Here is a 9,293-nt window from a genome sequence, read left to right on the forward strand (position 1 = left end):
ACTGGGCATGGAGTTTCCAAAGGGCCTCCTGCCCATTCCCAGGTCATAGCACCTGGTATATAGTAGTCATATAGTAGCCATTTAGGACCAGATGAGATTACTGACAAGCCCCTGTTATCCAGCTGCAGTTTGATGTACCCATTCACCCAGCATCTTAGGATGGAAGTTACCTGTGCTTACACCTCTTACATTGAGGATCACTGTTCTCATGGAAAGTTAAAGCTAAACAACATTTTAAAGCTATCAGGGGCATGGATTAAAAAGCTCCTAGCTCTTATGGTTATAAGCAGAACTTCCTACTATGTTGTACTTTCCATCTAACAGCATAATTATATTTAATTTATGGCAAATGAAAGAAACTGTGTATTACAGCAGAAATACTTTCCTTTCCTTCACTACTTCTAAATACAGCCTGTACATTAGAAAAAAAAAAGGGGTAGAGGACTCCACTAGTTGAGCAATGTCACACTTTCTCAGCAATAGCTCACACAGCCTGCTGTATGCAATAAAAACAAACCAAAGCAGCAAGGGCACCTGCATGATTAATTTAGTATTAGAAAGAAGGTGACAGAAGTGGTCAAAAAAAAAAGAAAAAAAAAAAAGAGAGATAACGACCTAGCTCAGATATTGGTGAAAAATCAAAAGCTCAAGTCCCTCATTATTTTGGTTGGAAACTCTTGTTGTTGTTGTACCATTCACTGATAAGGACAAGATTGATAAAGAGCATGCATGCCATGCCCTTGTGAAGAACCTGCTGGGTTTTGACACCACACAGTGCTTTTCCCAGAAGTGCCACCCAAGCGTTATTAAATGCACCATAAGGAGCTACTCTTCAGCTAATGCTTTCATAGTGTTATTTCATTTTGACAAATAAGATTTTTCATGCTTTAGTAATATGGACAGTGGCTAAATGCCTTAAGTAAAAAAAATACAAATACAGCTAAAACAGATAGAAGAATGAATATATTTTACCTAATACTAGAATAGTCATAAAAATAGTAAGGAAAGATAAGAACAGAATAAAAACAACCCCCTATTTACATAAAGGACTTTCTTACCTCAGTTGTAAAAGCCAGTAGCCTAGATTATCATTCTATTTAGATTTTGCTCAGAATAAAACATGCAACTCTCAGCATAAGTTAAAACCTTTTCAGGCAACTTTTAATCCTCCTCAGCTGCCCCAGCCTGCAGGGGACCCTTTTGTCAGCTGGGAGGTGTTGGGGTGTGAAGACCCACACCTTCATCTTTAGTCCTGTTGCTAGCACTTTGCCTGGAACCTGTGGATCAGCTGAAAGTTTGTATTTTTTATTTCTTAGTGCTTGATCTTCTGGCTCTACTGAGATGGGTGTGATTTAAGAGTCTATAATATATTAGGCAATTGGTGACAGTGCTGTGCATTTAAAAGAAAATTGCTGTAATGGAAGCATACTGCTAAGTAGAATGATACTCATGATATCAAAGGAACAATAGTGGATTAAGTACTGCAGGACCAACTGCTGTGTGTTTTTTATTACTTTGAGCTGATCAAACTTTTTGCTTGTGGGGAAAAGCTCTGTATTAAAAAGGCTATGCTTTCTCCTGGTATTCTTGCTTACTGGAAGACAAGAAGGGTGATTTCAGCTAAAATAGCTATTTGCTCTCACTCTGTATGAAAATACATCACACCTCGTGTCATTTGGAACCCCGTGCTTTGCATGAAACTGCTGAATGTGGGCTTTAGAGCCCCATGAGAAATGACCAAATGCTGGTCTGTGGTGAACTGGAGGCTTTCCAAAGTCGCAAACAGATGACAAAGGAATGCTGTAATTAGCAAGTCTGATGCTAGCACTTCTGTCAAGATGTTGAGGGAAGAATCAAGCTCAGATTACTCAGGGTATAGGATGGCATCACGCAAACCGTGTCTTCTGGGAGGTGTCATATGGTTCAGGTGACCAGGACACTCATGTAAAAATACAGACAGGAGGACAACATTCGTCTGAGCACAGCTTATCGCAGTTTTCTGCACACGTGCGTTTGGGTGTAAGCTCCCTGCCAAATAAAAAGTACAGTAAGGGGGAGGAATCTGAAGTTTGGGAGGCTGCTAGTGGGAGCAGGAATCGCAAGAGAGGTAGTGAAAGGTGCCAATAGTAAATTGTTTTCTGTACCACGTATGCAGGACAGGTGCTCTCAGTACAGTTCTTCCTCCTATGTCATTATAGCCAGAAACTTTTGTACATCTGCCTGAAGCTTTATGGTTTTCTTTTAATAAATAAAATGAAATATAAGAGGAAAAGGGGAAACAGGCCCCTAGGGGATTCATACAAATCAGAAACAGAACTAAATATCTCCAAATTTGCTTATATGTAAGAATTATAGCACTTTTGGAGCCTTTCATCTTAGGATACTCATGTGCTAGTTGGGCTAGCATCTGTCTTGTATGTCTGATACTGCACAACATATCTACAAACCTTTTGATCTTATTCTGCATAATCATGGCATATCCTTGCTGGGATTTACTGGGTGAGGTCTGGGGTTTGTAGTTCATTCCTCCCCACTCCAAACAGTGCCCAGGTAATGGCCATGATCCCAAATTATGTGATGCAGTAAGGGATTCCCCTCTTTGGTCTGCATGGAAATTCAAGTAGGTGCTGAATCCATTCCTGGGACAGTGTCCTGTGCAACTGACAGATGTATGGGGACTTTCCTGCAGATATCCTCCCCCAAAATGCATTCCTACAAGTGAACTGCAGAAAACTATGGAAATATGTTGTAAAGAACTAACCTGCTGTGGTGAAGAGAATAGTAGGATGACAAAATATGTTTCCAATCCTTACCATCTATAATTTTGTTTGCTTAAGAAATCTGGTTCCCCAAATTAAGAACTATTATCTTACTGTGTGTTAAATCATTGCAATATTTGAAATTTGTGTCAACATTCTGCTTTGAAATATTGACCAGCTGGCAGCTCTTTGTGCCTAGCTCAGGACAATCATCAAACACAGAAATGTCCTGAGATGGTGTATTGCATGGCTCTTCTGCATTGATATTATTGCAACCGCAGCACTTTAAACACAACCTTCACAATCATTTCTTAAACCTCTCTCCTAGATATGTTGTTTATTTACAGTGCTACACTTCATTTCTCTTGTATTCTTTCACAGAAGATGCTGTAAAGTTTAACATGGGAGACAATAGCAGAAGCATGTAGATGATGGTAAGAAGAGAGATGAAGTGTGTCAGGTTTACTCATATGGCCTTTAGAGAGATGACAGCTAAGTGAGGCAGGCAGTATGCTCATTTAGCTTACCCGTCTCTTGAAGCAAAGAATTCTACCAGAATGGGCTTTGTCTTCGTATGAATTAAGAGCACTTAATGTCATTATGTTTTAACTTAAATCAGTGTTTGATATTTTCATGTAGAAATAGTAAGAAAAAAAAGACAAGAATTTCAATTATTATATGCTAAAAGTGCTTGCATTTTTATCCTAATAAACGTGAACAATCTTGAATATGCTGATTAACGTCAGACTGTGTCCTAATCTTCTTCATTAAGATCTGTACAAACCATATTATACATGTGTGAAGAAGAAAGAACTGTAGTTATAATAAAGAATTTTTTTGAAAACAAATTTTGATCAAGGGAAAAGAAGAGACACAAACGATCTTTACCAATTCTACTTTTCCTGTATCCTCTGCAGTTAAGCAGATCCATACTCTGAATGCATATGCTGCATTTCTTTCAAGGATTACAAGGTGTTACACAAGCAATGATTCATAAAGATTCACAACCCTTGGTGAGTTGGGTAAATATTTATTCAAATGTCATATAGACTGACAAACTGAGTCACAGAGAAGTGATGTTTGACAAAAAATCCACTAATTTTGGATGAATCAATTTTTTTTGTCCTATCCAGTTGAAATACTTGCAACTTCTGTTTTTTTTTTTTTTTTTTTTTCAGATGTGTTGAATATGCGTACGGACCCAGAGAAGTCAATGAAAGCTGGATTACAAGAGCAAGCAAGTGGAGTGACCCAAATAACTGTTCATGATTCAAAATTTTAACTTAAATTCCTTTGCTTATGGTTGCACAGCTATTCTTCCAGATAAAGCAAATCTATTGCATGAGCAAGAGCTAATGAGACCTTCTGAGATGATGCCTGGAAGGGGCTGAAAGTATAGAGTCGCAGCCCATGGAACAGATTGCAATATTTTCTTCAGTCCTGTTGAAGAACCGAGGATTTGACCTAGGGAATTGCAAAAAACTTGAGAAATCTTAATATTATTTAGTTATGTGTAAACAACGCTATGCATTTAAAAATCAGCTTTGCAGATTGTGTCTGGACTGCAAACACTGTGTCCTTAAAAATGCATTGACTGCTGAAATAGGCGTATTCACTTCCTGATATTCTATGATTGTCTTTATCTTACATTTATACCCTGAAGGATAACTGTAAGAATAGTGGTCTGCAGGTATGCAGGAAAGCAGACTGCCTACCTAGTATAGATATATATCAAGGAGGATCCCTGTGTAGAGTTGTTTTCTGAGCACCTACTAAATCCTAATTGCTTGTGACAGAACTGGGTTTTGCCAGGTTAGTGTAAGATTTTGACTGTAGGGCTAGAAGAGAATAATACAATTCAACCAGTAATTCCAGAAAATAATGCTTCCTGTCTCATTATAGGGAACAGGTGTAAAGAGCAAGAAGAGAATGTAAAGTATGTGCAGGCTTTGAAGAAGAGACGATCATTTTCAGCCTTTGTGCTTTGAATCTAACATGACTTTCAAGGCTAAACTAAAAGATGTGTTGGTGTGTTCAATAATTTGGAGGGAGATCAATATTTTGTATGTTTCTTTCAGTACTTCATATTATTCTTCTACACATTCTGACATCCTAGAAATTATACTAGACTAGCACAAGATAATCTTCTCCTGACTTTGCCTGAATAGCAAAGAAAAAGTCATCTGGGCAATGAAAGCAGCATTCCTTGATCAGCAGAGCCAACAGAGGACTCTGTTATTTTTTTGGGAGAAGTGGTTCTGAAAGTGATTTATGGATGTAATCATCTCCAAGCCTAAAGTAGATGGTCCATGGACATGCCATGTAGTACTGCAATTGTATTTTCAAATTAAAATACGATGATAAAGGTGTGTAGTGCCTGATGAGAAACTGGTAGTGGCTCATTGCTTCAAAGTGCATGAGGACTGCTGTTCTGGAGCAGTGGGAATGCCAGTAGTATTCTTACAGCAGAGGAGTCAAGGCTCTGGAAATGTTTAAAATTCTAAGTCTCCAAGATTGCTTATGGTCAGAGAAAACTCAGAAGATTAAAACTGAGGGCAAAATAATTGCCCACAGTGTGTGATTTGCTTAGTATCAGTGCATGTAAGATTTCAGAGGCAGGGTACCATTCGCTGAGAGGTTTTATATAAGCAGAAAAAGCTGGCAGGAGACAGCATATCAGGAGCTGCACTGGGAGCTTTTAGTTGATCTTCATGGATATTATGCTTTCCACTAATTGTGTCTAGGGAATTTACATCTCTTAGAATCTTCCTTAAATCAAATGAGGAAACCCTCTGTCAATATTTGTGTGCATGTGTCAGGAACCTTGCAAGAGCTGGAGCTCTGTACTGGCAATATTGATACTGAAAGGTCTTTAGACCTGTGGCATGCATGTTGGAATTACAGTTGTTTCTGTCTTATGCCTGAAAGTTTAGAAGAATTTTCTGAGGTCTTTCCAGGAAAGGATCAAATATTTGCTGTTCATAGAAGCCTCCAGAATTGTTCTCCATGTTCTAGTGATGTATCAATGATGATCCAGCAATGCAGGCACACCTTTGTAGTGTATCACAGAATCACTCAGGTTGGAAAAGACCTCCAAGATCCTCTAGTTCAACCTATAATCTAGTACTGACAAGTTCACCACTAAACCATGCTACTAAGTTCTACATCTACATGTTTCTTGAAGACCTCCAGGGATGGTGACTCAGTATCTGGCTATGGAAGTTAAAATTTTCTCCCTGCCAAGTCTGATAACACACGTACATTGCATTAATGCAATCTCAATGTGTAGCAGAAGTGCTTGGTTTAGTTAACCTCTGCCCAATCCTAAACATTCATTGAGCTTTTACGTTCCCTGGCTGATGAGGTCTGTAGCTGTTCCAACGCAGCGCTGAGATCTGCCTGCTCAGAAACTCAGAGAAAGTTGTATCATTGTGTCAAAGAAACTTGCTGCACAGGAGGATGGTACCTCACAATGATGGAATTGAACATACCAATAATTTTCTGTTTATGACACAAATCATACAATGTTATTGTGAGATTTATGCTATGTAATGTATTTCTAAAAGTTCTTATACCCTGAATCTAAAGATTTCAGGAAAAAATCAGCTTATATTAAAGGAAAGGGAAAACAAGTATTCAAGCACATATTATTTAATGTTCTGATTCTATTCAGAATAAAATATTTTTGTTTGCTAGTATTTGAAAATCAAGATAAATCCTGCCTTCACTGTAATAACTGGCACAACCCCCATTGATTTTACCAGGGCCTAGATTTCTCCCTGTCTCTGTTCTTGGTCTTATGCAATCACTAAAAGATTCTGAAAGATATTTGGGGGTTGCTTTTCTTTGTTTAGAAAGAAATATGCAATCTAGCATCGAACAGCACAAATACAGAATCAAAATGACATGCAGCACAGAGCCAGCCTTGCTATCTTCCTGAAAAATATAAGCCTTTGGCATTGCAGAGGTTTGTTATGGAGAATTTTACTATTGTAAGCGGCAGCAGTAGCACATTTTGAATTTAGGTCAACAGACATTTGTCAAAGTCCCTCACTATTACATGAATGCTATCCTAAAACAATCCATCTGTGTCTCATCACTTACTATGGTACTCCTTTACAGTACCATACAGTACCCACTCTCGGGTGATTTTGAGCTAAGAGGTTTCTTATTTCTGTAACAAAATGTTATTCTGGAACATATCCTATTTGTCATGATTCTTAAACTGCAGCTTCTTAAATCAAGAGATTTGATACAACAAATCCTGCTACCTTCCTGTGATATTCTTTTAATTGGCTTTGAAAATGACGGAAATCCAGTGTGATCACATTAGGCTAAAGCATGGCTTGGATTGCAGCAGTATCAAAGGGAGTGAGATTGTCTATATAACCTGTGTTTTGTTGAAGGAAACAGAAGTGTTCTTACCTGTTTGCTTACTATCACATGAAGTGGATGGGGAATTAGAGAGAATAGGCAAATATGTCAAAGGTGAAACAGCTAACAGCATAGTGAATATTGTAATTTGCTCCTGGAATAAGTCATAAGCATTTTATTCCTCACCTACAAGTAAGCGGGAGCATGACATTCTGCTTCAGAAGATGTTTCCTGATTATCAGTTACAAAAAATAAAATGAGACAAAGCCAAGTCTTTCCAACAGAGATTTTTTTCTTGTTTAAGAAAAATATGAAATTAATTTGTTAATTAATTCCAAACTAGAATATGTAGTGAATTTTCAAAGCAAAATATTATTCTAAAAATGGATTTTTTTTTTTAAGAAAAAATTAGATTTCTCCCAAAGTGCTTTTTATCAGTGATTATATTAACATGAAATGCAAATGTGTTTGAATCCCTTCTTCTGTAAGCTATTTTGTGGGTTAGTCAGTGATGATATTGTTAACCATATGGAGATGTATTTTTACTTGTGGTCAATAAGCACGGTGTTATCTGTGGGAGGAATCTGTGCCCATGTTAACTGGCATTAGAAGGGACTGCACAGCCTTTCAGGGCTTAAATTGTAAAGGAAATGGTGGTTCTGATTTGACCAAAATAAGCCTATATTAAGAAAAAAACAAACAAGCAAAACAACAACAACAACAAAAAAACACATGGCCATTTCTTAACTGTATTACTTTTAATTGGTGGAATTTTCTTATGTGCAAATGCTGTTTATAGAAGTTATATTGATATGCAAATTGATACATTTACAATGGAAAAACTGAAAGATTATTCCAATATGCATGCTGAATTCTTCACTACTCTTAATCATAAGGGGATATTTCAAGAAAAAAAAAAGTACACAATATGTCTCTTCTTCCCCAGAAAGCAATTCTGAAGAGAATAAAGCCGAATAAACCCAAACGATGGCTGGAGAACATAGGATTAGGCAGCTGCCAGAACCTCTTGGTTTGTGCTCTGAAATGTAACATCCCACTAAGCCTATGTTCTATTTCTTACCTACCAGCAGTGAGTCCCAGTGGGATAAAACACACATAGACCGCCAAGTACAAGAACTGAGAGCCCACACAGTCAGGGCTTTGAATTGGAATGTGGGCACTTGAGAGAAACAACCTTTGGGCAGGTATTTTCCACTTGTCAGAACAAATGGTAATGAAGTACAAACTGAATTCATTAAAATCATCCTTTCAGTAGTTTTTGGGTTGCATGGTTTCCAGGGCTGAGAGCCTCACAGAATATCCTTATAGAGACAGCAGCTGCTGGCACTGCGTGGTTGTTCTTTCCCCTGTTCATTCTGGCTTATAAAAAGACCAGACACTGCTAATACTTAGTGTCTGCAAGGGTTAACAAGCTCCCCACCATACTCTCATTAGGTAGACATTTCATATCCATGCTGTATGTGTGAGAAAACTTAAGCATAAGATTTTTGCTATCACAATATCTCGTGAGGGTACACGTGGCCTGTGTGGGTCAAAGATGGAGAGTGATGTAGGGCCACGGACTGTGGTGGAAGGAAAGAAGTGTGGTGCCCTTTCTGACCAAATACTGTCTTCACGGGCTAGCAGATGTGCCCAATCAACTTCATATCCTCGGTGTGCTTGTACTATGGGATAGCTTTGTCTGCAGCACAGGTCATGGTATATACCCCAAGCAAAATATACCTTTTTCCCTGGGTAAGCACAGCCCTACCGAACTATATGGGGAGACTCTGAGTATAGATCTGGGACAAAGTCATGGAGCTGGCTTCTGACTGCAGGTCTACAAGGCTCATTGGCTGCCTTGCATACCACCCACCTGGGAATCCCACATCAAATTGATCTTGAAAAAGGTTAAATACCCACAGAGGAGGTTAAGAGAGAGAAAAGAAACCAGCCTGGTAGTTAAATAGAGAAAAAAAAATGCAGTTTTTAGATAATAAGCTATAGTGAGAATAGTGTGCTAATAGAAAAAAAGTAGGTAATGCCGAACTTCAGTGTTTTGGAGAAAAAAGGGGAAAGAGGTCATATGGTGGTGGTGGTGTAGCATGAGGCTAGATTAGTTTATGATGGCAGAGAAAAATGAAGGGAACAGAAAATTTA

The 9,293-nt window shown here is 38.2% G+C and overlaps 1 protein-coding gene and 1 long non-coding RNA gene across 4 annotated transcripts in view; one reads left to right on the top strand and one right to left on the bottom strand.

The window, feature by feature from the left end:
- The window catches only part of ELMOD1 (ELMO domain containing 1), a 41,924-nt gene extending 40,717 nt beyond the window's left edge, over positions 1–1,207 (bottom strand). Inside the window, exon 1 of one of the 2 annotated variants that reach the window (XM_038175752.2) lies at positions 1,059–1,207. The gene's annotated coding sequence lies outside the window, so the exon portion shown is untranslated. The remainder of the gene's footprint in view (positions 1–1,058) is intronic. The other variant, XM_072032727.1, reaches the window with a different exon arrangement.
- LOC106019082 (uncharacterized) lies at positions 1,178–7,390 on the top strand. Of its 2 annotated transcripts, none has more exons than XR_011806515.1 (3): positions 1,178–1,294; positions 3,677–3,772; positions 3,938–7,390. It is a non-coding gene; the product is annotated as an uncharacterized lncRNA (long non-coding RNA). The 2 variants fall into 2 exon arrangements; XR_001193639.5 differs by lacking the exon at positions 1,178–1,294 and adding an exon at positions 3,141–3,193.
- The last annotated feature ends 1,903 nt before the right edge of the window (positions 7,391–9,293 follow it).

This window comes from Anas platyrhynchos, chromosome 1 (assembly GCF_047663525.1).
Source record: "Anas platyrhynchos isolate ZD024472 breed Pekin duck chromosome 1, IASCAAS_PekinDuck_T2T, whole genome shotgun sequence".
Lineage (NCBI taxonomy): Eukaryota > Metazoa > Chordata > Aves > Anseriformes > Anatidae > Anas > Anas platyrhynchos.